A 24055-nucleotide genomic window follows, 5' to 3' on the forward strand; every position below is an offset into this window, starting at 1 on the left:
CCCGGGACCTGTGGTCAGGAAGCACCTGAGGTATAAGCAGCAGGTGTCCTGAGTTTGAATCCTAACCCTATAGTCCGGCTGCATGGCGGTGGGTAAGGCCTCCAACCTTCCCGAGCCTCCGCTGCCCCCTCTGGAAATGGGAATGAGAAACCCACCCAAGGTCATATGGGGAAGGAGGTGAGCTCCGTCACCCTGCTGTGCCCACTGCCAAGCTCCCTGAGATGCAGGTGTTTCTTCCGTTTCCCCTTTTCTCTGCCTGATAGGTTTTGCCCTTCATCTTCCTGGTATTCAGCTTACTCTGAAAGCTTGGTAGAGTCTCTAGGTATGGAAAATGGATTAATTCTTTCACCCAGCATTCAGAAACTTCCAGTTCCTGAGATTATTTTAAATGGTTTGGCAACAGTGGGTTCAGTCTCTGAGAAACAAGAACACAGAAGCAAGGGTGCACTTTGCTTTCATGTTAGGAAGAATCAGTTAGATGAGTGACTTTTCTAGAGTCAGTGTCAGAGTTATCCGTGAGGCCTTTTCCAGAACTTTCCCACTCCCATCGCCAAAGCCACGCCCCAGGGAGCAGCATCCCAGGAGGTGTGGGGCGAACAGCATTGTCCTGTGTAGGACTGGTGTTTTCCTTTCAGTGCTTTGAAATCCCGTCTTATCGAGAAAAGGGTTCTGGAGAATGCGGTTGGCCCTGAATTTTCATCCGGCTCAGTTGTCCTTTTCTTCAAGCAAGTTCTTTGGGTCTTTTTGCCTTGGGGCGCCTTTCCAGGGCTTTGGCCACGTGCAGAGAGACAGCGGGGGGCATCCTGTGCACTGTGCTTTTTGGGGGTGACTGTTCTAAAGAATAAACACACCCCTGCTGAGTTTCTATGGTTGCTGGACTCAGAGAAGGAACGTGAGGGGTACAGCTCTCCAATTTGGGGAATAGTCATGACTTTGCAAAGGGATGCAGGTGTGCAGCCCTCTGGGTCAGTGCTGGCGGTGGAAGAGGCCTTGTCCAGAACCAAGCCTTCCCCTTCCAGAGTCTGGAGTGCCCACCCCTAGATGGCCCGTCCTCTGGGACCCTCCACGTCAGCTTTCCCAGGACCCCACTGGCTTGGAGGTGAGTCAGCCTGACTGAATCCTTGTATCACCACTTGTTAGGGGTTGAATTGTGTCCCCTCCAGAATCCATGTGTTGAAGTCGCAACCCCCCAGTGCCTCAGAATATGGTCTTACTGGAAATGAGGTCATTGCAGATGTAATTGGTTACGATGAGGCCATAGCGGGATAGGGTGGGTCCTAATCCAATATGCCTAGTGTCCTTATAGAAAACGGGGAATTGGGAGATAAATGTGTATCATACCCTGGGAAGATGAAGGCAGAGATCCACAAGCCAAGGAGCACCAGAGATGGCCAGCAAACCCCCAGAAACAGGGGAGAGGCCTGGGTCAGGTTCTCCCTCACGGCCTCAGAAGAAACCTTCCCTGCAGATACTTTGTTGGACTTCTAGCCCCCAGGACTGTGCGACCATACGTTTCTGTTGCTTAAGGCACCCAGCCTAATAGCTTCAACACAGCAGCCCTAGGAAGCTAAAATACCACCAACTCGCTGTGTGATTCAGCATGTGGTGTGGGGCATTTGCTCTTGATCTTGGTTCCTTTATCTGTAAAATGAAGATAAGACCTGCCTTGTAGGGTCATAAGCTTCCCAGCATCTCATGGGATCTCAAACTGTAATCATCTTTGGGAGGAACGTGGCGATGGACGCTCCAGGCCAGAGAGCAGCGTGTTTCGGCCCTTTCCAGAAGGAGGAGGAAGTGCCGTGGATCGGTGTGTCACAGACCAGCTCCGTGGCCTGGGTACCGACCCCCCCGCCTCACTGGGCTACAGCGTCCTTGGCTGTAAAATAGGAAGTTAGACCTGATGATGATGTTTGGCCCCAAGATGCTATGACCGTGAAAGGTGAGCGTGGCACTGTCACGGCGGCAGCTCTGGGAGTGGGAACCCCTGGAGGCGCCATGTCTTAGGCTTACCCCTGGCACTGCACGTGAGGTGTCCCATAACATTTGACTCAGAGAGAGGAAAGCTGAAGTGTGCGCTCCACGACAACTTGTGAATGGTCAGATTAAAGATAGACATCAAAACGATGTGGGGAAATGTTAAGTTAAAAACTGTTACAAAATAGTAGGTTGAATACTATCTCAGTTTTGTAAAACAAAAAAAATATATTTCTTTTGATTTTAAAAAAAAATCTATATAATACGCCCAGATAAATGACCAGAAAGAAAAACACCATGGTGTTAATGGCAGCTGTCTGTGAGTGGGGAGATTCCAAGTCATTGGCTTTGCTTTCCAGGATTGGGGGAGATTAAGGCTGTGATCACGTGTGTCCTGGAGAGAGAGATCGCTCTGGCTTCCCTGTCGCGCACGGGCTGGGAAAGCAGGGACTGGAAGAGGGGAGTCCAGTGGGGAAGCTGGTAGAATCCAGGAGAGGGGTGGTGTGGACCTGCGACAGGGACTTCCACCTTCGGCCGTACTGACGCCTTGAGCGGGGCCGTGCTGTGCATTGTGGGATGGTCAGCAGCGTCCCTGGGCTCCCCACCCATTAGAGGCCAGTGGCCCCCCTTTCCAGCTGTGACAACCAGGCCCGTCTCCAGACAGTCCTAAGCAGATGCCGCTTGTGGAGCAAACCGCCCCGCCGAGAACCGCTGGCCCAGAGATGGCGGTGGGGACGGAGGGAAGGGGGAGATTCGGGAGACATCCCAGAGGGGCCTGTACCGGACTTGATGCTTGACTGGATTTGGCAGAGGCCAGGCCGAGGGTGGGCGTGGGGCCTGGGGGCTTAGGTGGATCACGGTGGCTCTGAGTTTGGGGGAGGGACCGGGATGAGTTCCCTGGTGGCCACGCCGTTGGTGCGTGCGAAGCTTCTGTGGGACAGTTGAGTGGGCTTGTAGGAAAGGCTGTAGGGCCAACGGCCCTCAAGCTCTGATCTGAGCAGGGGGCATCCCTCTGAAGGTCATCCAGAGATGCAGGGCAGGCCACGGGGGCGGATGAACTCATCCAGGGTGACTGTATGGCCTGGGAGAGAAGCCTGGGGAATCCCAGGGTTTCCAGGGTGGGCAGAAGAGGAGGAGGCTGAGAGGGGAGTTTATTTCTCCAGCCGGAGCTGTTGCTCAGCAGCTGCTGGGGGCGTGAGGCGGAAGCTCAGGGCAGATGCAGAAACATCAGGGATGACCTCGCGGGGCGGGGCTTCCCCAGCATCCTCTCCATACTGCCCTGGCCTTTACTGGTGGGCTGTTTATTGGTGGGGCCGTCTGCTGTGTTTCTGGGCGCACAGGAGGTGCACGTTGTTTGGGGAAGGATCACGGGGCGCTGTGGCTTGCCGCACCTTCGTCTGTCAAACCAACAGCAGCACGTTTCACCCCATGTGCCTGTGCCATCGAGTTCTGCTTCTCAGAGCTGTGAAAAAACACTTTAAGGGCCAGTGAAACTGTTCTGGAACTTCCTTTTAGGATTATTTTTGAGGTCTTAAGGGACCCAGGAGTTGATCATGTCGTCAGGAATAGAATAGTTTCCCTTCGGGGACATTGGCATCTTTCTCGTTGTGATTTGTCCGTCGCAGGGTTCAGAGATCCACAGTTGCTCAAAAAGACTTCTGGTTTTCCTTGACGTGAGCATCTCCACTGGGGTTTTGGTGTCCCCTTGGGAGGTAGTCGTCGGCTCCCAGGGCAGCCCGATTCACAGGCACTTAACCCCTTCCCTCCTGAGGGGTGCTCACAGCATCATTCCCTGCAGAGCTCATGCTCCGACCCGGAGGTGGTTGGGTGCGGAGCGCCTTGTCGGTCAGGGACTGCGTTCCCAGGTGAACAGAGACGGTGCTCTGAGAGCCTCAGATGCTGAAACATTTCCTGCCTCTGTTGAAGATTCAAGCTGGCTTCCCTGGTGGCGCAGTGGTTGAGAATCTGCCTGCCAATGCAGGGGACACGGGTTCGAGCCCTGGTCTGGGAAGAGCCCACATGCCGTGGAGCAACTGGGCCCGTGAGCCACAACTACTGAGCCTGCGCGTCTGGAGCCTGTGCTCCGCAACAAGAGAGGCCGCAATAGTGAGAGGCCCGTGCACCGCGATGAAGAGTGGCCCCTACTTGCCGCAACTAGAGAAAGCCCTCGCACAGAAACGAAGACCCAACACAGCCATAAAATAAAATAAATACAAAAAAAAAAAAAAAGATTCAAGCTGGCCCATCTCCCAAGATTCTGGCTGGTTTACCATGCAGTTAAAAACGATCCCTAGTGGCCATTTTGGCCCCAGTCCAGGAGGGAAGGTGCTGTCCCTCCCCTCAAGAGATCAAGGGTCAAGAGAGGCCAGCCTGACACAGGGCAGAAACATTATCTTCCAGAAAAGGAATGAACTGTGCATTACCTCCCAAATCACGTGTTCCCATCTCAGAACTCAGAAGCAAAGAAATCCTACAACTCCAAAGAACCATTTCCCCCGCTGGTAGACGGACAGGCTCAGCTTAATGAGAGACCAGTGCAGAGTTGCATTTCCTGGTTGTTTCCTGGCACTTCTGGTCCGTAAACCACTAAGGTCTGTAACTAAACTGTCTGATAGGGAATGCATGCGGCAGAAGCCATGAACGGGACAGGCCAGCATCTTTAACTCATTTGTATGTTCTCTTACCTGTCACCATTTTTACTCCCCTGTCATCTTTTAAGAATGTCTTGGGGGCAAATTCTAAAGAACAGTGGCGGGCAAACCCTTTGAACGGCACCTTGGGAAGCCTGCCTGACAAGGCAGGGAGGCACGTTTGTTCTTTCCCCTTGAAGGAGAACTGTCAGATGTTTGGTGGACTGGAAAAGGTGGGAGAAAAGAGTCCTGATCTGCTGAGCTGGATTGAGGTGGGTTAGGAATAGGCTCTACTTCTGAGTGTGTGTGTTCTTGCCCAAGAACGATGTCTCCACCTCGGCCTTTTTGTAATGACCAGCCTGACGCCTGAGCTGACAATGGGCCCCCCCCCCGAAAAAAACCAGGTTATGATTGGAGGGTATTTCCCATAAATCACGCAAATCGTGTCCTTGCTCACCAGCCAGTTACACGTGTGCAGACCTACACAATACCAGAAACAATGTATAATGGGGGTTTTGAACTTTAAAAAAATACTCTTTCATCTTACAGATACAGTTCAGGCAAATACAACCCTACAGAAATATGTGAATGTCCCCAGAATGTGGAATTCTTTTTTTTAAAATACGTCTTGGTTGTGTTTTAGGGAAACTTGTAATTAGAAAAGAAATGCCTTTTGTGTTCTGTGCATGTCGAAAGCCTGCCTGTGCATTCCAAGGCTGCGATTCAAGCAGCACTTTGGTAAATGTCAAGGAGTTGGAGCCGCGGAGCTGGTCGCACCCTGTTCCTCTGGGCGCCGTGGGCTCCTTTCTTGCCCACGTGGCTGCCGGCTGGTCTTGCTCAAAAGCTGCTACTCTGTCTCCGTCCAGAGCGTTGCTTCTCTCCCCCGACTTTCAGTGACATTGTCCTCTAAATGTAAAGAATACGCAAGCGATGTTACTGCTATGTGATGTTACTGCACCGTAGGAGATAATCATTAAAGAACAATTGCCCCAGTCTGATTTTACCAACTCGACAGATGACCTGTGTTCATTTTCCCATGTCCTCCTCCAGCCTTGTTCTTCTGTGTGCAGAGATGACCTTAGGATAACGCTGCGTGGAAATGGTCACCAGCTCTTCTACAGTGCTGCTCGGCCTTTACCGTTAACCTTTCAGCAGTGGCACAAGATTCTCTCAAACATGCCTTCATCTGTCTGTCTGTGTATCTGTTTGTCTTGATCCCTTTTCGGTGAGCATTAGGTTGTTCGCTATTGATCAGCCATTTCTTCCGTCATCTCCTTGCACCTTGAGTCTCTGCTCAGCCTGAAGTCCCCACGTGGGTTCCTGGGGCTGAGGTGACACATGGTCCTGTGGTTTTCCGATAATTCCCAGGGGGTCGTCCCAAAGTGTCCCCATCCTCAGTTTGTGTGCCCCTCACCCGCTCAGCTCAGCCTGCCTCCTACCCAGGGGTTCATCTCCTAAGTCCCACTGGCTCGTTGCACGTACAGTGGGATTGATGCTCAAGTGTGCGTTTCTTTCATCACTGAGGTCTGGGGCGTTTAGTGGGGAGCATTTCCGAAGAAACGTGAGGCTGGAGGCTTCTGCACACTCCCCCACCACCCAACTTTCCTGGGCCCTCGGGCTATGGCCGCAGGCATTGATGGCCTAGGTCAGAGGTGGCACGGGGCCTTCTGCACTTCTCTGCAGGGACGTCCCCGCAGGCCCTCTCCCCACTCCCTCCCTGTGTCCTAACAGCTGTCGGCAGAGACGTCCACAGGGCCCAGCTGTCCAAAGACAGACCCACCCGCGAAGGCGGTACGCTGGGAGGTGAAGCGGGCCTCCGGCCACAGGCTCCTTTGGGCTCAGGAAGTCACGTGGCGGCCGAAGGCTCTGTTAACGAGGAAGTGCAGACTAATTATTGCTTTTAGATGGAGAAAAAGTGACTTGGGATCAGTTTTCGCAGCAGATTGCCTCAGGAGGATTGGGAAAGACACAGAGTTGGACTGGACCATAGCTACAACCATCTGCCTCCTGCCGCCGCCCTGCTGGGGAGGGGGAGGCCGGTGAATACATGCTTCCTTGGAAAGGCTTTCCCCTTTCATGACCTTTAACGTTTCTTTCATTTGTGTTTGTCAGGGGGGAGTGATCGTAGTGAACGGGGGAATGGAAGGAACTGGAAACGCTCTCTGTGTGACACAGGTGGATGTCTCCTTGTTCAGCGTTGCCCAGTAAGACCCACAGCATCTCCGCTGGGGAGCCCTTAGCAATTTACCTTATCCATCTGCGGGGCCCTGGAGATCGGGTTATCTTGCGTATTAGTCTGAGCACAATTCTATTTCCTTTTCTTTGGTTAGGAAGCCAGCAATTGACAAGTGCACTGTTGAAACATAACTCAGAAATAGACTTTGTCAAGAACGACTTGTCCCCCCCCCCCCCAAATCATGCTGTCTCTTTATGGGGTCCCCAGTATCTGAGCCAGCACGTGCATTTGGGTCTTCCACATCCTGTGATCTTCCTCGGAGAGAAACGGATGATCTAATCAAAGGAAGCAGGTGGCAGAGCCCCGTGGTGTGCGTTGCCCTTGTCTGGTGCGCCCGTGCTGGAGGAGGCCTGGGACCAGCGGGAGGGGGGCTCCCCGAGCCACAAGGCGGGGTGCCGAATTGCAGAGCAGCCTTCCCATTCTGGAAACGGGCAGCTTTCTGACCATGCGAAGTCAGCCTTGCAGACGTCTTGGGATTCTCTGCGCCGTTTCCGCTGCAGGTGGTCGAGAAGCCCTGGATGGACCCCTTGGCAGCAGGATGGGAGGCTGGGAGAAGAAAGTCTGGAAGAGCAGTCCGATTTCTTCCCCATTAGATAATCTGGAGGAGCAGCAGGAGGGGAGCAGAGCCCGGTGGCAGCGCCTCCTCTCTCTGTCCTGTCGCTGTCACATGGCGTGTTCACCGGGGGGTGTGTGTGTGCGCGTGTGTGTGTCCCCGTCCCTGGGGACTTCCTGGGACCGTTCTTGTTGATGTTTCTCTCTTGTACTAGCTGGTGCTCACACAGGCGTTTCCAGGGAGTCGACCCCGTGAAACCACAGGGGAGGCCCCCCCTTTTTTTTTTTATTTTGGCTGTGTTGGGTCTTCTTTGCTGTGCACAGACTTTCTCTAGTTGTGGCGAGTGGGGGCTACTCTTCTTTGCGGTGCGCGGGCTTCTCATTTTGGTGGCTTGTCTTATTGCAGAGCACAGGCTCTAGGTGCGCGGGCTTCAGTAGTTGTGGCACGTGGGCTCAGTAGTTGTGGCTCGTGGGCTCTAGAGCGCAGGCTCAGTAGTTGTGGCGCACGGGCTTAGTTGCTCCGCAGCATGTGGGATCTTCCCGGACCAGGGATCGAACCCGTGTCCGCTGCATTGGCAGGCGGATTCTTAACCACTGCACCACCAGGGAAGTCCGAGGCCCCATTTATCTGGAAGTAGCTCGTCCTCATTCTCTGCCCTGGGATAAACAGTTCACTTGCAGACTCTTAATCCCCTGGGCGGGAGATCCACGATAGCCTCTCCACATGGAGGGGATCATTCAAACGTCCACATCGAATTAGCACGAGGCAAAGCGGAGTCAGGCACTCAGACCAGGAGGCAGTCTCTGAGAAGTTGGCTAAACGGGCTCTGGGATTTGAGATGTGACCGAAATACAGCACAGTGGACTGTGGCTGGAGTCCTGTCCCCGGTGCGCCGTGAGCTCTTGCTGGAGGGCCCGGCGCTCGATGTGCTGACTTACACACACAGATCGTTCTGGTAGCGTATCAGCTTTGCTCTCTTGTAAGAATGGCTTTTGTAGAACACATTTAAGTGTAAGGGGGGCAACACCATCCAGATAGGGGGCTCCTGATCTTAGACCTGCGTACTGCCCTAGGACAAGAAAGTAGCATTAAAGCAGAAAAATAATTAACTGTGCCTAAGACAAAAGGTGGGCTGGAGTTGCTCACGGAGACAGATGTAGCCAGCGTGACGGAGGTCAGGGGAGCAAGGTCGTCCTCGTTCTGGAAAGTCGACGCGGGGGTCTGTGTCCTGACAGTGAAGAGTGCCCAGTGACACGGAGGGTGGCTTTCTGTTTGCTTTTTAAGAAGCTAGTCAAATGTTTGGTCACAACTGCATGTAGATGAGTTTATCATCTTGACAGTTGATCCCGGGTCTACCCTTAGCGTATTTCAGTGATTTGCTGAGCAGGAGGGAGAAAAATGTTTACCTGAGGGCACCTGAGTAACCTGAATATTTCAGATCAGACAGAGGCCTGTGAACTTTATCGAGGTTTTCAGTTGAGGAGTCACTTGTAGTGGCCTACGAAAGGAATCCTGATGTTAACATGGTAGAATTTGGGGGAGGGAAAGATTGGGAGTTTGGGATTAGCAGGTGCAAACTATTATATATAGGATAGATTTATACAAGGTCCTACCGTATAGCACAGGGAACTATATTCAATATCCTGTGATAAACCATAATGGAAAAGAATATTAAAGAGGAATGTGTATATATGTATAACTGAATCACTTTACTGTACAGCAGAAATTAACATAACATTGTAAATCAGCTATGCTTCAATAACGTTTTTTAAAAAATGGTAGAATTTGAGGTCTGGAATGAACTTCCATGCAAGCTTTAGTCTCATCATCACTTTGTGGTCCAGGCTCACGGCTGACCAGTTCAGGGGGGCCCAGGTGGGACCTGGGGGTTCCCCCTCCGTGTCTGCATCATGGACCACACAGCCACCGCTTCTGCATCAGTCTGGAATAGAGCAGATGGTTGCCATTCAGAAAAATTAAATCCTTTAGTGAATGCAGCCTCCCCATCCGCACCCCCAAACACAGTCATACAAGAGGGTCAAGAGTACTGGGGTGACTGAGATTAGCACAAGGGCCTTCTTCTCTTGAACCTCACCCCCCCCTTTATTCTTAGAAAGCCCTGCACGGTTGTGGGCCAGTGTTGAGAAGCTTTGGCCACGGGCGTGTCCATCCGGTGGGCACAATGCCACTTCCATCTCTTCTGTCTTCCCGCAACTGCTTGCTTGCCCCCAGCCTCCTGCCCCTCTGCCTCCTGTGCCCCCCAGGGCAGTGAGCTTTTGTTTCTTTTTTTGACCTTTAGCCCCTCGGTTAAGGGTGGGTCGTGAAATTGTGACGACGCACTGGCCCTGCACCTGGGCCTCTGATGGGCCACGGACGGGCCAGCTCCGTCCCACTTCATATGGAGAACTGTGTAATGAGAACCCATGAGGAGTCTGCAGGCGACAATGTCAAACTTGTCTCAGTTAAAGTGCCTGAAGTCAGAGGTTCCAGAAGGTCAGCAGCAAGGGTACTTCGCCTGAGTGGTTCTCTCCCTGGAGAGAGGGTTTTCCATGTCCACGGTGAATCCAGCCACAGCCTGAAAAACGGTTCCTCCTCTTCAGGGTGATGCCATCTTCTAGTTGCTGTTGCCATAAAGTTAAAGCCATACGAAGACAGGAGCGGAGGCCACCGCAGAACCGCAGCTGTGGGGCTCGGTTCCCAGGATGTGAGAAGCAGGGCACCCCTCCCACACCCCGCGCGCTAGAGCCATAGTGGGGAAGGATGGGTCGGTCCAGGCAGCTCCCCGCAGGGCACCGTCCGCCCCTCCTACTGTTTCTCCATCCCTTAAATCAGGAGCAGGCGTTTTGGAATCAGGCTGAACTGGGTTCAGATTTCTGCGCCTTCCCTTCCTGCACACTGCTTGCTGTGTGACTGAGCGATTCCCCTCCAAGTCTCTAGCCCTTCATGTAGAAAAAGGAGAGGGATAATGGTCTCCACCTCCGGAAGTTGATGGGGGCAGTGATCAGATCTAAAATGCGCATGCCCAGGTGCCCCGTGGTGCTTGGAGCACTTGCACGTGAACTTTCATCGGGATTATCGCTGGTCCAACTGTGGTCAACCTGCTGGTGCTGTCAGTACAGTGGCTCCTCCGATTGGATCTTGGAGGACTCAGAACGCTGTGACTTCGTGAGGGTCCCAAAGGAGGGCGGTTTGACATTTCCAGAAAGCTTATTTAAAAACCCTTGACATGCACTGGAATTTAGTTGTGTTGCTGTTTAGGGAGGAGGCGGGCCCCAGGAGGGAGGTGGGTGTGGTCACTGGGCAGAGAGCTCCAGGACCCAGAGGACTTTGTGGGGCGGAGGGGAAGGGCAGTTTCCTCTAAAAGAGGGAGTGAGGCTACAGGAGATGTTTATTTTCCTATTACAGAATAAGTCCTAGAGACATTTTGGGTGCAGTTCTGCCTCTACTTCCAGGAGATTTTTAATTTTTCCATTATTCCGTCATTGACTTTGTCATGCTTTAAAAGCCTTTCACACTTGTTATATGTCTTTTAAAAATGTGTTACTTTAATGATCCTTCAGTGCCGTACCGTTCTTCCAGAATCAGGGGAAATAAGAAAGGGTGGGGAAATAGAACATTGGCGTTTTACTAAATCAGTCGTTTTAAGACATTTGCTAAAGTGTTTATCTAACATGGGCTGTTAGGTCAGAAATGTCAGAAAGGACATCAGCCCTCTGTGTCCTGGAGCAGCGCTTTGCACACTTGAATCGAGATGCTTAAGAAGCAGTCTTCTTGAGACAGATTCCTGGGCTCCACCCCCAGAGGTTCTAATTTAGAAGGTCTGGGGTGAGGCCTGAGAGTCTGCATTTCTAACACTTGTGCCACGTTCTCTGTTGACGCTGCTGGTCCGGGGACCACACGCCAAGCAAGGAGCACTGGATTTTAAAGGGCGCGATGGAATATGCAGTGTATCAGGTGTCACTAATTTAAGGATCTGGGCTGTGCCTAGGTGTCCTGAGGTTGATGGAGATGAAATCAGTTAGAAGCACTTCCGCTCTTCATTTAGATCAGGAGCTGGCTTCTCTTATCATTTACGCTGGAGTGCCTTTTACATCAAAGTAGTGGCTTTTTAATTTCTAGCTCGAGTTAATATATGGAGTTGCCGAGGCAGTAGAATTCAGTAAATCAAACTCGATGACCATGTTGGTGGACAATCAGAAAAATGTGTTTTTGATTGGAGAGTGAGCTTTGGATGGAAAAGATGAAAGTAAGCATTGATCAGACCTAGGAGGAGTGAAGAGGGTGTGAGAGAGCCCCTTGCTGCGCTGGGAGCTGGGTGGTTTTGTGGGTTTATTCATTCACTCCCCTCCTGGCATCTCCTTATCACCCCTCCCCCACTCCCTCCATCCGTTATGTGTTAGTTGTTCTCCGTGGCAGTTCTAGGCACTGGGGACACAGCAGAGAAGAAAGGACATAAAACTGGATGCTTGTGCTATGGCTTGCATAACTTCTGAGGTCCGGGGGATTCTTGTAAATATGAGATTACCCTCCCCCTACCACCCTGCTGTTCTGAAGAATACCTGGCAAACAGGGCACGGAAAATTAAACGTGATAAAAAGTACCCGTTTTCAGAGTAGAAAACAAAAATGTGGTTTCTGCAAATTACAGACCTGTGAGTTTAGCTTCAACTGCGGCTAAAAGTCTAGAAAGACTTATCAAGGAATGTTCTGTGGGAAGAGCTAGACTGCTCAGAAGAACGCCAGCCTCTGACTGTTGGCAGCCTCAAGACCAGCCAATATAGAGACAAGATGGGCTGCCACTCTGTGGGCAGTGCCAACCGGGAGGGAGATCTGGTACCATCGAGAAAACTATGCTCTGATGTCTGCGTAGCAGTATTCTTGAAAATCTTTTTTGATGTACTCTGATCTCCATTTTGACACGTTACGGAAAACATACTTGCACTGAATGTTCCAGACAAGTGGCTGTTCCTCATGTTTAAAGAGCCCATGCAAATGAACATGAAAATTCCCGTAGGTAAATGAACGAAACCCAGTTAATCTGAGATGCCATTGTTTGAGCAAACAAGCGAAGATTAAAACCAGTGGTGACAGTGACACAGAGGTATCCATTCCTGTGGCCGTGTTGTGGGGATGGGCTGGACGGTGGCCCGAAGAAGCCTGTCTGTCGGTGGGTAGGGGGCGGGCAACACTGAGGCCCCCATATAATGACGGGGCAGTCGAACTAATTTGCCCTTTCCAGAAAGCAGTTTGGAAATGTGAATGGATAAATGGTTTGTACACTTTGACCCAGGAATTATGCTTCTAGGAATCTAAGCTAAGGAAATTAAGAGATTTTCACAACAATTGATGGAGTAATTTGTATTTCTACCTTGTCGTGTTCCAAAAAGGATATAAAGTAACCTACTTTATAGTAGGATGGAAGGGGTAAGGCAAGTACCATCGATGAAAATGTCTTCTCTTGATGCATATTAGCCTTACATTACACAAAGTGTCTTCTAGTAGGAAATGCTTAGGGTTTGGGGCACCTTTTTGGTTTTTGAACTCAGTTTTGTAATGGTTATTTAACTGAGGGAGAAATACAGGATGACGCCCACCGTAGATCATACCAGAGGGGTCGGCCTGCCTTCATTTGAAGACACACGTGGACTGGGCAGGAGACTAGCTGACAGCCTTTCCGAAGGCGTAGGGAAGGATGCTGCAAGTGTGTCCCTCTGGAGCAGGCCACCCGACCCCGGGTGGCTGGGCCTGGCTTCCAGGTTTATCAGGGGACCCCACCGAGGCCACCTGGTCGTGCTCCAGCCTCTGTCCATCACCCACCGAGGTTCTGCCCACCCACCTGCTGGGTTCCTACGTCTTGAGACTCTTCTACCCTCTCCCTGTGGGTTCACTCACCCTTGAGGAACTGCCCTAAGCAAATTCCCTGGTCACATGTCTGTGGGGTGATGACACTGATTACACCTTAAGGGGACAGCTGGAGGAGGGCTATGCATGTGAACACAGGAGATTTCAAAACTTTATTGCACAGACATTGCTGCAACCTCGGGGAAGAGGGCTCAGCGCTGTAGGTAAACAAAAGTGTAAAAGATAGCAATACCTGTTCTTCCAGTGATCAGCAAGGGTGGGAAGGCAGCACAGCACCAGGAAGGAAAAGGGCCTGGCTTTGTAGTCAGCTGACCTCGCCAGGAATCCCTTAACCGTCCTCTCTCCTTAGCTGTGTGGCCTGGGGCAAGTCCTTTACCTCCCAAAGCCTGTTTCCTCCTCTTGAAGGGAGGAAATGGTACCCAGCCATTGTGCAGGGGCCCCCTCTTGCTTTGCTACATACAGCATAGTGGCGTAGGTTCACTGCTCTCTTCTGCCTGATTTGTGCCAACTTTGTTTATTATTGGATGGATTAAGTAGTAAAGGGGAAACAGTCAGGATTTAAAGGTGGTCGGCTTGAGGAGAGAGATATAAAGATAGATTTTAAAGTCATTGTCTTGCTCAGAGCATAAACAAAATTGTTGAAAGCCAGCCCCAGTCCAAGTTTAACCATTAAAAATAGCCTTTCTTATTAAAAGCAATACATGTCAAGTTTAGAAAATACAGATAAAGAACCAGAAGAAACATCTTACCGGTACTGAGAGGAGATTATAATCAGTGTTCTCCAGCTGCTTATTTCAGTCTGGCCTGTGATGAGGTGATAAAAGGCAGCGGAGGGATTTTATTCATAACTCTGTATTTCATGTAACCTGGGCTCTTTTTTTCCTGGCCTCTTTGTAGCCGGTGGAATGGTTGTCAGGAACCTCCATTCATTCTTCTTTGCCCAGTAATGTGTTCATTGTGGTGGTATTTCCTGAACAGCTGGGGCTGCTTAACTATGTAACAACAATAGCAAGATGAAGGAAACAGACTTTCCAATGGAATATTTTGATATATGACAGATCGAAAAAGGGCACAGTATTCTGCATCATGGATACTGCTGATTGAATGATGACCAGAGAAAATCTAATGGGCCCAGCATCACTGTCCGAAGGTAGAGACCAGGGTAAAGAGTGGTCCACCCCGTCCAAGGTCATCCACAGACGTCCGTGTACAGGTTTAGTGGAGATGAAGTCATCCCAGGACAGTGACACATTTCAAGTGACAGGAACTAGATACTGGCAGTCAGTAGTCCCCCTTGGCCAGTCCTAAAGTTGACGTGCTCCAGTCCTAACCCGCAGGACTTTTTAAAGACTGTCTCTTCTCGTCCCACGTGACAGCGCTTGATGATAATTTCATCTGAAAAGGCTCCATCATGGGTCTCTGCTTTATTTTCACGAAGGCAAATAGTCTCAAGAAAATGAGAATAAAAATATCCAACGTATTCTATCAGATTCTCTGAGTTGCTTCTCATGGCTCTATCTGGGCCAAATTTAAACATTATAAGGAGTAAGCAGTGCGGGTTTTCAATCTTTAGATTGTGTCTTTGTCACTATGATTTGCATTCATATAGGAAACCCAGCAAACTTGGAAAGAAAATGACTTTCTGATTGAATCATATTCAAACAAGCTCTTTCATGAATAAAAAATATTAATTACTGTACCCAGAGTGATCCCCAGGTTGTTTTTGTTTGTTTGTTTGTTTTTTGAGTTGTGTGATAACAGAAACATTTGTGCATTCCACCCAAGGTCAGCATAGATTTAAAAGCAGACATACACTTTGAAAATTAATTCATGCTGGAATTGAGAACGTGGAACTAATTAGGTGTCCAGAAGCATCCCAGGCTCACCTCACTTTACTTTTGATCCTCATGCCTTTATTTCACCAGTGTTACACTCCCTACCCTCAACTTCCAAAGTGAAAGCGGATGGAGAGAGCAGACCCTGCTGAGTGCTTTTATCTGATCAACTAATAACAAAGTGTTTCTCAAGCCAGGCTGTGTGTGAGCCGCACCCTGAGTGGAGCAGTTACCTTGGAGAGAAGCAGGTGGCTCGCCACCCTGTTGCTCTGTGGGTCGCCTTGGAGCAGAATTCCTTTGTGGGAAGTAATCTAACTTAACCATATATATATATATATATATTTTTTTTTTCCCCAGAAAGTATGATTTATTCATGTTTGAATTTGTTCAGTGGAGATTTCCAGCCTCCTTTTTATCCCCCCAGTGAGACTCTGTCCTGCGTGCTGTGGGCGGACCTCTGTTGGATCAGAGGGGGCAGTGCAGAGGAAGGCAAGGCAATTGGGGCTCTGAGCCTTCCAGTAAGTAACTCGCAGGGCTGCACAGGCTCAGTCAGACAAGGGAAGAAAGCGTCTTGTCCGGGAAGGCCGTCCACTGCATGTCCCCTTCCCTGTGAGGACACAGGAGTCGTCCTTTGCCGCCAGACCACAGCCCATTCCCACTGGCCTGGGGGCTAGGTCATGCCTGCTGCTGATGGGGACAGCAGGCGGGAGAGAATATTGCTTTCATTTATCCTGGTGCCTGACCACCACTGCAGAGGCTCGGGTTTGAACGTGACACACCTTTTTGGCCGGACAGTCCTCATGCACCTGTTCTTAGGGCTACTTTAAAAAAAAGAAAGAACTGACTTTTAAGCCTAAAATCTTGCTTTATGCCTAGTGAACAACGCAGTCTGAACATAAGAGCTACAAAGGAAAAGGAGAAGCATTGCATTCCGCTCTGTGCCAGGGGTCTTTAGTTGAAACTGCTGACCATACGCATGGGTTTTGGTTTAATATTGGAGCAAGACACGCCTGGTTTTAAATGAATCCAGTAACGTCCATGACAAGGTAGAAACGAGAGTCAAGACTGATCCCAGCCCACACGTGTGCTGTGAATTTTCCTAGTTTCCCCGAGAGGATGGCAGTGAGCCTGGGGGGGTGAGACTCGGCTTCCTCCGGAAAAAGCTGAGTTTCTCTCTGTCCTGAGTTTCACCAACTAGTGACTGTTACTCCCGTTGGGGCCTGGGGAGCTTGGGAGCTGAGCTGAGCATGGCAGCACCTTGTTGATGTCGGGCTTGCTTTGAGTTTTTGCTGCGAAAAATGCCTTTTGTAAATCCAAATGGGACTATTAGATATTGAATGCACCCCTTCCTTTAAGAATCGTTGTTGTTTTTGGTTAAACCATGATGCCATCTCGATGATGCCATGAGCTGTGAAGCCCTAACCTCCAGTACCTCAAAATATGACTGTATTTGGAGACAGGGCCTTTAAAGAGGTTATTAAGTTAAAATAAGGGCACTAAGATGGACCCTAATCTAATAAGACTGGTGTCCTATATTATAAGAGGAGATTAGGACACAGACAGGCACAGAGGGAAGCCGATGTGGAGACACAGGGAGAAAACACCACCTACAAGCCATGGAGGGGGAACTCAACCCTGCCGACACCTTGACTTTAGACTTTTACCCTCCAGAGCTGCGAGAAAACACGATCTCTGCGGTTTAAACCCCCGAGTCTGTGATACTTTGTGACGGCAGCCCAAGCAGACAAGAGCAGTGATGTTTCAAACGCCATTATGAACGTTAAACTGTTGGTCTTGGTCATCAAGGTCATTAAAACCTTGGTAGCCAATTAATCATTTATGGACATTTTCCTTTACACTTTTAACCCTTTTGGAAAGCATTTCTGCTTCTCTGTGCACACCGTTTTCTGTTAGCAAAATAAATCTCTTCTGTTACTAGAAATGACGAGATTTTGCTTTAGAAATAACGCTGCTAATATAACCCTTGGAGGAGCTGAGTTGACAAAACCACAAAAGGTCTGGATCCCCTGGGGGATGGGCAGTTTACCTGATGCCCACGCGGTGGTCCTGATCTAATTGTATCCGGAGTGTGTCTGATGCTAAGAATTTATGGCTTCGTAAGTGAGTACATCCTCTTTAGGGAAGGGAGCACTGCAATTGACAGACTTCCTTGCTGCCTTCCGGGGTCGAGGTCAGGGGTCAGGGGCCGGGACGAGGGGTGAGAGGGCCCTGGGGGCACACAGGGTGGGGGGCAGGGAGCAGGTTTCAGGGGGGCCCGGAGGGCGCTCCCCAGGAGGAGGCGGGCTCAGCAGGTAGACTGGGCAGTGGGTTAGTGATTTGGGGCCATTAGGTTTTCCTGGGACGGTTGCCCTGGAGTCTGGCTGGAGGCTGAAGCCCTCTCAAAGCCTGTACGGGGAAGGGGAGGGAGCCTAGGGCTTTGCTCAGCCCTGAGGGAGGGATTTGGGGATAATCTTCACCCCTGGACTGGTACCTTGTCCCTAGAGATTCAAGTGAAATGGGCGCCTGTTTTACCCCAGGCTGCCTTGAACTCTCAGTTTCCCATCGCGTGGAGCTGGGTGAGGGGCGTGTCGTGTGTGTGTGTGTGTGTGTGTGTGTGTGTGTGTATCACTCCCTCTGCCTTCCTGCTTCCGAAGTCTGTTACCTCTTCACCCAGCACGACCCGCAGCAAGATGAAGTTCCCTGACCCTCTCCCGCGACGCGCTCTCACCCTGTCTCCCCACCCTCACTTCCCGTGCAGCCTCCCTCTGTGGGCTCGGCCTCACCCCTTGGGTGCAGTCGGTGCTTTGGGGAGGGGGTGGGGCAGGGCACACCTGGAATGAGATCCAGGGCACCTTTTCAACCTCTCTGCGAGTTACTTTCCAAGTCTGTAAAACTAGGGCTAATAACAGTGCCTGCCTCATCGGGGCGTTGGGGGAATAAAATGGATGAACTGTGTCAAAGCGTCTGTGAAGGGCCTCTGGCTGAGCCTGGCCGTGGCCCGCCTTCCTCCAGCCTTGGCCTTGGTCACATCGGGACGAGGGGCCCAGGGCTGCTCTGGCTGAGCCTGAAGGCCCCGTGAGGGGAGGCCGGGGCTGCAGGAGGGTGATGGGGAGCGGGCTCCTTGGGGGTCTGGGCGGAAGTGCTAGAAGGGCTGGCTTGGGGGTGGGCCTGCCTGCCCTGCTGGTGGCCTGGTGTCTTCGAAGCCTCAGAGGCTAAACCTCTGGTAGGACGGAGCCGCACACACTAGGCTTTGGTACTGGGAATCTTCGATCGATGTAAAATACCTTTTTACACCTTGTCTGGAAGGGAGCGGGTAAACTGAAAGCGTGTTGCATGCGTGGCTTACAAAGAATGGCCACACCACGACCCTTCATTCTTGGCCACGAGTGAGACCCGCCCCTGGCCTGGCCGCAGCAAGTGGGCCAGGCCCCTGCACGACAGCCTGGGGGAGGTGGTGTGGGCAGGCTGCAGGCCCAGGTTCATCCCTTTGCTTGATGACAGCCTGTGAACGCTGGCAAGTTCCAGAGGAGTGGTGTGTGCCGGTGGTTTTCGTGGATGGCCATCCCAAGTATTAAATTTCCTTGGGTGTGAACTTACAATTCCATAGAGCAGTCTTCCTGAGAAAAAGGCCTTTTGCATGAACATTCTGCTGCCTAGGTCACCGTTTTTTGCGCCCAGAGATTTCCAGTGACAGCTGTCGCTTCTCTGGAGATTCTCAGACGGTTTGGGTGCAGCGAGGTGGTATTTGCAGCGTGGCCATCCCTGTGGGTCCTCCACAGCTCCTGACGGCTTCCCTGAATGTGCCATTTGAAAAGTGAGGAAAACCATTATTTTGAGCACTTCTGAAGTGCTAGGGGCTCAGAGCCTTTGGATCCTTGCATTAAGTCCGGGGGAGGTCCCATTAGTAGCCTCCCTTTAAAGAGTTCTAAGTTATTTCAGGTGTTGTATTTCTTCGAGGGTGTTCTAAGCACCTGGCTCAATAGCCTGCATTTCCTTCTATCTCTGGAAAGGCCCTGTGCTCGGCAGGTAGCCCCTGTATGCTGAATCCCCGCTGACCACCCCCATCCCGGGATGGCTGGGGACCTCTGGGCGAATCCCCACCCGCCTCCTTTTGCATAGTGTGTGTGGCCCAGGCCCGAGGGGTGGGCAGGGACGGAGCAGCCCCACCAGGGGATCCCTCCAGGGAAGGCCTTCTCAAGGCTCCAAACTGTCTGCCCTCTGACCAGCACTCCCCTCCCTAAAATGAAGCTTCTGCTGGGGGGGTACTCCCCTCAGGCAGTCAGGCTCTGGGAACTCGCCACCCCCCCCCCCCCCCCCCGCATCATGTTCGCCTGTTTTCCACCAAGGGAGGGGCACCTTTTCTCAGGGGGCAGCCACCCAAGATCAGCTGCAGCTGAGGCTTTCTGTGGCCAGGGGAAGAAATGAATCACCGTCTTCGCCGAGTCTTTCCCTAACCGCTGGAGACTTTGTAGATAAACTCAGAGGGGGTTGGGTGGCCGTGCGGTGTAGCGGTATAAACTGGGGCATCCCAGAGGGGGGGGGCGGGGCCAGCAAGTCAGCTGACCTCTGCCGTTATCTGTAACATGACCGACCAAGGCACTACCCCTCCCCTCCGGGACTCAGCTTGGATCAGCCACCTGGGTTGATCGAGTGAACCATTAGGCAGCATTTCTTAAGCAGAACGCTGATAAGGGCTGGGGTTTAGAGATAAAGTTGGTGGCCCCATGTCAAGAACCCTGATCTTCTGGGGGAGGTGGTTATGTAAATGGCAAATGGCAGGTCAGAGCAGGGGGATCGATACCCAGAAGGGGTGTGCACAGGTGTGTGTGGCGGGGAGGCCACACACAGACACCTGAGCCCGGGCTCCAGTGATGAGAGGAGTTAGCTGATCCTGCAGCCCCAGCAGGAGGCAGTGGTGAGACTGGGTGGGGAGGTGAGTCAGGAGTAGGAAGCAGTTTGATGGGTTACAGGGAAGACTCTTGGGATGCAGATGACACACGTTAGCTCTAAGCACCGGGGCCGGTGCTTCACAGACATCATCGCATTTGGTCGTCTCATCTGCCCCGTGGTTATCACCTTACTGCATAAGTGAGACTGGGTGCAGAGACTCAGGGTCACTTCCCCAAAGTCACACGGGGTTTGCATCATTCTGGCCTTGGAGTCCGGCACCCCGGTGGCTGTATTATACTGCAGGGGTGAGTGGGGGCTGTCTGGGGTCTGGGGCACCAGTGCAGGAGTGGGCATTTTCCTCTGCAAGGTGACACGAATCTCTGGGGGTCTGAGCGGAATTGTGCCCTAAAAGTCCGATCACAGCAGAAAGGATGGTTGCCCGAGAGTGGGCTAAGCCGGGCCGTGGGGCAGCCAGGTCCGCCCGCTGTGGGAATCCAGTGGAGGACGAAGAGGATGGGGAAATGGAGGGAGGAAGGAGAGTTGGGAGGACATTGGCAGAGGCCAAGGGCACGCAGATGGAGGAGAGGCTCTTGTTTCTGTTTCTTATTAAATGGGAGATAATTGAGCATTTTCATGGGCTGGCCTGGCCGAAGGAGAGGACACGATTGTGATGGATGGTACAGGGTCCGTTTGCCAACTCTGAGCGGGAGACGTGGGTGTGGTTGTGAGGCTCGAGAGTGAGGCCGCCCTGAACGCTGGCCTGAAGTCTTCCTAAGAGGGCCTGGTGCCCTGGCGTTCTCAGGGAGGGCGGTCAGCCCGGAAAGTTGGAACGGGGAGGGTGGGTGGGAGCCCAGGGCTGCAGGCTGCTGGCACCTAGCCCTTCCTGCTGTGCGAGCATCTGCAGTGGGCCCGCTGCCTCCACGCTTGAGCTTGCACGAGAGCCTCCTGGAGATGCAGAGGGTTGGGTGGGCGCCATGTGCTGCCGGGCCGTGGACACGTGTGAGGAGCGTCGGTCCAGTGGGGTGGAGTTTGGACGGACCCACCTTTGTGGGGAGCGCAGGAGCAGGGGTCTCTGAGGCCACCAGTGGCTGGCGTAGACAATGAGACGTCTCTCGGCCTTTGCCGGATACAGAAGGATCTGAAGGATTGGGAAGGAGAGGATTCATTAAAATAACCGCTTTGGTGCAGTTCTGGAAGGAGAGGCTGGCCGGCATGGAGGGCTGTGGGCAGAGAACGGCTGAAGATGGTAGGACAGCGCTGGTTCTGGGTGTGGCCGGGGGAGGAGCCTCTGGAAGCCAGTGAAGGACAGGCCACTGGGGCTGAGGAGGCAGGTGTGTGTGACCAGGTTCTCCCGGCCGCCCTGGCCGCCTCCCTTGGGGTGGAGTGGCTATGACAGAGGGACAGGAGAAGAGGGACCCAGGGATGGCGCCTGAACCCCAGCTCTGCACATCACTTGTTGCGGAGCCAACTACTCATGTCTTAGGTGGTTATATGACTTTGTAGTTTAGAGGCTTTTCAGGCTGCCCTAGATCCACCCACAGTGGTGCCCAGAGCTGGCAGGCTAGGCGTCGTGAACCTCCTTTTCCAAATTTGGAAAGTCTTGTGCTGGTTCATTGCCAGGCAGATCACAGAAGTGTTAGCAACACTCCTGGGGGGACAGCGATGACGCTGGAGGGGAGAGTCAGTAAAGATTTTGAGTCCTGTGGATTGTTTGGCCGTGGCTGATTTATTTATCCTCCCCCTCCTCGGTCCATCTTTTTTCATGGAAGGTCCTGGGGTTGGTGGTGATTTTTGAAAGGAGGCAAGCGTAGGACGACAGCATAACTAGGTAAAGAAGCTCAGAGCTGCCCTAGTTGTCTGGGCTAGAGACCCAGCCTTGCCTTTCCCCTGCGCCCCCCTGCCCTCCCACCTTCCTGCTCCAGGAACCCCTCACCCCTCGCCCCTGCTCCTCGTGCACTGGGTGCTGATGACCAGTGTGTGGCAAGCAGGTGAGAAGGCACAGATGTTCTGTTCCATCTTACTGTGTCAGAACTCATCCCGGCGACCCACTCGTCTTCCGTCCCCAGAGCTCTAATGCACATTGTAACTACCAGGGGGCTGGCTGCTGCCATCAGCCGCCGTGGAGCGTTTATCCTCCGAGCCTGGGGACCACGGAGCTGGTGACACATTGGCCAACGAAGGCAGGAGGCTGGTCACATGTCTCCCACTGCGGATTTGGGGCAGAGGGGGGATTTGGGCTTCGAACAGGCATCTTCACATGCTGTTTTCAGCACTCTGAGAAAAATATATCAAACCTTCAAGTCCCCTGGGCACAGATGAAAGAGTTCCAGATATCTCTGCAGCCAGATCCCACACAGGATGCAGTAGTGATAACTCTTGTTCAAATAGGCTTTTCTTGATGGTGAGCTTTGTAGCAGTGCGGATAATAATTCCCACGGCATTATTTGTGTCCTCGATTCTTAGTTTCACAGAAGTTCTGGATTTTACGAATCTTTGGGGTCATGGATCTAAAGACCAGCCTGGTGAACGTCCAGCTGTTGTCACACACACTTAGGTGGCTGCTCTTTGACAGTTCCTGGTGTTTTGTTTTTACTCCAGAGGCTGTTAGGAGGGTCCGTATCAGACTCTTCCCTGTGTTTCGTTTTGGTTTTTTTTTACAGTCCAGGTCTTTTATTTTCTTTACACCCATCATGCCACGAATCCATAGGGAATGGGCTCCAACAGTTCAGGCTCCTTTCCATTGGTTCTCACGAAGTGTGCTTCTCTGGGTGGAGCAGGCTGGCGCTTTCAGTTGAACCCAAGTACCTTTCTCTTTGGCTTCCTTCTTTTCCTCATCATTTTCCTTCACCCGTTTCAGGAAGCTGTCTCGGCTCTTAGGGTGCTTAATATGTTCGATATGCACATTCATTCTCCTGGCAAGAATCTTGCCCTTAACTTGTTTGTTTACAGTGATGCCAACAGCATGCTGGGTAACGTTGTAGCCTCTCCCAGTTTTGCCGTGGTAACATTTGTGGAGCATTCCTTTTTGAACAGTGCCCGTTCCCTTGATATCTACAATACCACCTTTCTTGTGGATTCGCATGTATGTGGCCAAAGGAACCACTCCATGTTTTCTAAAAGGCCTAGAGACCATGTAGCGGGTGCCCCTCCTCTTTCCCTTTGTGTTGGTCATTTTGGCGAATTACTGGAAGATGGCAGTTCCGGCCGAAAGGCTCTTCCCTGGGTTTTCATTGTCGAGATCGGGCAGATGTTATTGTTAGGGGAATCCCTTCTGGTGGATCCTGCAGAGGAAAATGTTACCAGGTCAGCCCGGCCCCTCGGCCCCTCATGCACTCGAAGGCTGGGAGGGTTAGGTAATCTGTAGGAGTTTCTTGGGTTTTCTCCACACAAATTCCAGAGCTTCTTTGCAGCTGTTCAGGGGACAGGTGCAGAGTTGTGTGTTGCCCTTGATTAAATCCTTCTGACTCATCAGCTGAACTGCCACAGAGAGAGAGCTGGAGGCCGGGAAAGGGGCGCATCCTTGCGGGGAGACCCGGCTGCAGCCCAGCGCCCGGCATCGCAGGGGTGACATTAGGTGGGAGTTGCTCTGGTTGTCACTCCATGGGGTGTTGGCATTTGTTTCCATAAAGTGCCAGGGAGTAGGCTTGGCTTTCATTCTGTCAGCATCTTAAGTCACTTGTGCCTGACACTTAGCAAGGAAGACCACGAAGATGTTTCTGACACACTCCTGTATTTGGGAGTGAGAATCTACTTATAACTGACAAGGGGCATACTTCTGAAATCAAGACTGCCCCTCACTGGTCTGCTTAAGTGGCTCTGAGGTTTCCTAGGGGCTCCTGTTCCAGCTGTGTGGAGGGCCCTCTCCTCTGCTCCTCCCCTTTGGCCTCAGGCAGGTGGCTTCCTGTGGACTCAGCTGCTGTATCTGTGAAATGGGTCAGATTAAAATCTCTCCCAGCTCTAGCTTGTTGTAATTTAAACAGCGGTTCCCATTTGCAAAGGATGGAGTGATGTCACCCTGAGCTAGTGCAGGAGCGGACCCTGTGACAAAGTACCTCCAGCCCTTGGTCTGTGGCCCG

The 24055-nt window shown here is 52.0% G+C and overlaps 1 protein-coding gene and 1 pseudogene across 9 annotated transcripts in view; one reads left to right on the forward strand and one right to left on the reverse strand.

Annotated features, from left to right (window-relative positions):
- AGAP1 (ArfGAP with GTPase domain, ankyrin repeat and PH domain 1) overlaps window positions 1-24055 on the forward strand; it is a 550927-nt gene that overhangs the window by 124100 nt on the left and 402772 nt on the right. The gene's annotated exons all lie outside the window — the stretch shown is intronic.
- On the reverse strand, window positions 22645-23154 carry LOC132368757 (large ribosomal subunit protein eL21-like; annotated as a pseudogene).

This window comes from Balaenoptera ricei, chromosome 7 (genome assembly GCF_028023285.1).
Source record: "Balaenoptera ricei isolate mBalRic1 chromosome 7, mBalRic1.hap2, whole genome shotgun sequence".
Classification (NCBI taxonomy): Eukaryota; Metazoa; Chordata; class Mammalia; order Artiodactyla; family Balaenopteridae; genus Balaenoptera; species Balaenoptera ricei.